The following is a 4,761-nucleotide window of genomic DNA, read 5'->3' on the forward strand; positions in this document are numbered from 1 at the left end:
TGGTCAATCTTGCGGAGGAGCCCGTTCTCCTGCAAGCAGTAATGCGAACCAAGCTGAGAGGGCAGGCGTTAATTGACTTCAAAACAAAAGACATTCGCGATTTTGGTCACCTAAAGGCAGAAATAAAAACTACGTATTATGCAAAGCAAAGCACTACACAATTACAAATAGAATTCAACACATTGCGACAAAAGAGTAATGAAAACGCACAGGTTTACGGTCAAAGAGTAAATCAAACGGCCATGGAGTTGTACGAATCTATGGTGGAAGGCAAAAGGCACACCATAGAAGAGAAACGTACTATTATGAGTACTATTAAAGAGCAAGCGCTGCAACAGTTCCAAATAGATTTAAAGAGGGATGTCAGGTTAATAATAAGATCACGCAACTATGGAATGTTGCAAGAGGCTGTGAACGCAGCAAGCTTTGAGGAAAAGGTGGCGGTGCTACAAAGCAGCTACGTGGGAAATTCTGCAGTAAAGCAAAAGATGGGAAAAAGTTATGGAAAAAACGCATGCTACAAGTGCGGAAAGATCGGGCATTACGGAAGAGACTGCCGGTCGAGTAAAGTGATATTACCCAAGCCAGGGAAAAACCACGTAAATACAGTAGAAAAGCATTGCAATTATTGTAAAAAAACAGGCCACACCCGAAAAAACTGCTGGTCACTGAATGGCAAGAACAACAGTAAAAAGTATGTTGCAAAAAAAGAGAAAAAACATGCAGTGAAAAAATTAACAAGTCGAAGCGACAATAGCGAATCGTCTAGCGACGAGGAAGAATCTAAGGACAAAGGAAAAAAGAAAAAAAGCGTGTCAGTAGCGGATGTACAGGTAACAGAAGTAAAAACCGTACAGGCAGAGTTAGACTTGGTGACAGTGCCAATGAGAGAAGCAAAGGAGGGACAGGTCGAAATGTTGCACGACACCGGAGCTACGATATCACTAGTAAAAAAAAGATATTTGAAAAGCGAAACCCTGGCAGAAAAGACCAAGTTAGAATTAACAGGAGTTACTGGACACAAGGCATGTGTCATTGGAAAGGTGAAAGCCACAATACAGTTAAAGAATAGAAATATAAGGCACACCGTTTATATTGTAAGAGATGATTTTCCTATTAACCTTTACGCTGCCACAGCGTCTATATATAGACGCTGTTGAGCAGCCTATCATAACATGCATAAACTTCCACAAGAAGTATATATAAATACGTATAAGTACTTATATATAGTATATGTACACACATACACTCCCTCCTCCACACACACATACATACGCGCGCGCGCGCGCATACATATTTTGCCCCTGAATGTTATATGCTCAGTATTTTACACTTGACTAAGGACTCGGTACACATTATAATCCTATGCTTAGTTTCAATTTCTCAAAAGTAATTAAAAAAAAAAAATTCAAAAAAATATAAAAATTAAAAAATACATTAAAAAATAAACAACAAAAAAACATAAAAAAAACATAAAAAAAACTAAACAAGAACAAAAAAATGAAAAAAAAATAAAAGATTAGAGCCACAATATCTATCTACGTCCCTGCCATTGGCGGGGTAACGCTGAAGGAGAGTCATACAGCCCTAAAAATTTACTGTACTCAAAAACTAACTTCACTATCGTTTTTAGTGACCTCAAAAACCTAAAAAAAAACGGATTTTTAAACAAAATAAAATTTTGTAATGTTCTCCGGTCCAATACGCTGCCAGAGGGTCTATATAGACTCTACCTATGATCGCAACTTTATATAAGTTATATAAAAGATACAACCACAAAATTTGGGAATTTTCTAAGGGACATAATGCTCTTAAAATCCCGGCAGAGTAAAAATTAACTATCCGGGAATACTGGGAAGTGACTTCATAAAGATACATAAAGCAGTGCAAGATTACAATAAAAGAAGGCTTGTAATAGGCAAAAGGACCATGGCGATGCGTCCATATCAAAGCGTTGTTTTGCAACCAAGAAGCGAAACGGTTGTATGAGCAGTTACGAATTGCAACCAGGAATAGTAGAGGCGAAGGAAACACAGAATATTCATAGGGTATTGTCTGGTGCAACCCGAGAATTACCTGTGCCCTGTAAGCGTGTTAAACACCACCGAAAGCAAGGTGGAAATCGAAACACCGCGAGTAGAAATAGAAGAATGACTGGAGAAGGAAGTAGTAGGTGCGGAGGTAAATACAATTGAAAAGAAAACTGAGCCACTACGCAGTGAACGGGTGAAGGAAGCCCTGCGCATGCGACACCTGAATAAAGAAGAACGAAATGTTCTGGTAGAAATCTGCGAAGCAGACAATGACGTGTTCTATTTGACCGAGGAGCCACTGAGTAAAACGGGCGCAGTGGAACACACCATAAGAATAAAGGCTGATACCGCACCGATCAATGTGAAACCGTACCGGTTGCCTGAGAAACATAAGGAAGAAGTTAACCGGCAAGTTAGGAAAATGCTGGGTAATAAAATCATCAGAAACAGCAAGAGCGAGTAGAAGGCACCGCTTCTGGTCGTTCCGAAGAAACTGGACGCGTCAGGAGTAAGGAAGTTACGAGTAGTCGTAGAATTTAGACGGTTAAACGATGTAACCGTGGGGGACTCGTTTCCCTTACCAAATATTACCGAGATACTCGATCAGCTCGGGAATGCCAAGTATTTTTCGACGTTGGATTTGGCGTCTGGATATCACCAGATTCCAATGAGAAAAGAAGACAGGGAGAAAACGGCATTCTCGACACCGTACAAGCATTACGAGTACAATCGAATTCCCTTCGGTCTCAAAAGCGCGCCGGCAATCTTTCAGAGGCTGATGAATGCGGTTCTGACGGGGTTGCAGGGAGTAAAGTGCTTTGTGTACTTGGATGATGTCGTCATCCACGGGGCCAGTCTCGAGGAACACGCAAAAAGAATAAAAGAAATGTTTAGTAGACTAAGAGAACATAATCTCCGGACAAGTGCGAGTTTTTCCGCAAAGAGGTGACGTATCTCGGGCACAAAATTACAGAGAGTGGAAGTTCGCCAGATCCTAGCAAGGTGAGCGCGGTAGAAGAGTTCCCTGTCCAGAAAAAAACGAAAGAAATTCAAGCGTTCTTAGGGTTGGCGGGATACTACCGGAAATTTATTAATAGCTTCTCGAAGATCGCGAAACCCCTGACACAATTGTTAAAAAAAGGAACGGAGTACAAGTGGGGACATGAGCAGCAGTTAGCTTTCGAAACGCTGAAAAGTCGGTTGAGCGAAGCACCACTGCTGGCGTACCCGGATTTCACGCGAGAGTTGGTTGTCACTACAGACGCATCGGATTACGCCATTGAAGCCGTGCTATCGCAAGGGGAAATAGGATACGACAGGCCGATCGCGTACGCGAGCCGAGTCTTAAATAAGGCTGAGCGTAATTACAGCACTACCGAAAAGGAGCTACTTGCGATAGTCTGGGCGGTGAAACACTTCCGGCCGTATCTGTACGGAACGGAGGTTTAAGGTTGTTACGGTTTATCGAGCGTTGGTCTGGCTGTTTAGTGTAAAAGATCCCGGGTCGCGACTTGTACGCTGGCGGTTAAAATTGGAGGAGTACGACTACGAAGTAGTGTACAAAAAGGGGAAAGTTAATACGAACGCGGACGCGCTGAGCCGGAGCCCGGCAAAAGTGATAAGCGCGTGCGAAGCAGAGAATACGAAGAGCGAGACAGATGAGACGAGACAAAGCCACTCACAGAAGAAGAGAAGAAACAGTTATTGTACGAGTATCACAACACACCGATAGGCGCACACCAAGAAGTCTCTCGTACTGTGAAACAAATTCAATTGAAATACAACTGGCCTAATTTAAAACGCGACGTAGAAGAATACGTGTCAAAATGCGAATCTTGTCAGAAGAACAAGCTAATAAGGAAGTTAAGAGCACCGATGGTAGTAACAGATACACCGAGAGAACCATTCGAGAAATGTGCCCTTGACATAGTCGGGCCGTTGCCTGTCACAAACAGTGGTAATAAGTATCTTCTCACGTTCCAGGATAACTTAACGAAGTTCAGCGAGGCGCTATCGATTCCGAACCAGAAGGCTGCGACCGTAGCAAAGGAATTTGTCACAAAAATAATTTGTGAGCACGGAATACCCGAAACAGTTTTGACGGACCAAGGAACTAACTTTGTCAGCAAACTGTTTAAGAATGTTTGCAGGTTGCTGCGTGTTAACAAAATACAAACTACCGCGTATCACCCGGAAAGCAACGGCGCGTTAGAAAGGTCTCATCGAACATTAACGGAATACATACGTCATTATGTGGACGAAGATCAACGCGATTGAGACGAGTAGGTTCCGTACGCGATGTTCGCTTACAATACGACACCACATACGGCAACAGGTTTTACGCCGTTCGAGCTGGTGTACGGGCGACGGGCGGAACTGTCGACGGCGCTGACGAAACCCCCGTCAGTGCAGTATAATTTACAAGGAGAGACTACGATGTTGTACCAATCGATTTGGACGAAATTTATAGGATCGATAGATGACTATGTAGAGTATTGCAGGGTAAAGTAATAAGACGCACTACTCAAGCATTCGCAAAAAAAATCGAATTTGAAAATTTTGAGTTACTTTATAAAGATATTAAATACTACCATGATCAAAAAATAACCGGAATTTTTAATTTAAACCTCGCGGGCTTATCGGTTTAGAATTCTGTTGTTTGTGTCACGTTGGCAGCACTGTTACGGACACCCATGCCAAGCTTCTGCTTATCAGCTGTTCATTTACC

This window comes from Pseudomyrmex gracilis, unplaced genomic scaffold, assembly GCF_002006095.1.
Source record: "Pseudomyrmex gracilis isolate BER0280 unplaced genomic scaffold, ASM200609v1 scaffold_885, whole genome shotgun sequence".
In the NCBI taxonomy this organism is placed as follows: Eukaryota; Metazoa; Arthropoda; class Insecta; order Hymenoptera; family Formicidae; genus Pseudomyrmex; species Pseudomyrmex gracilis.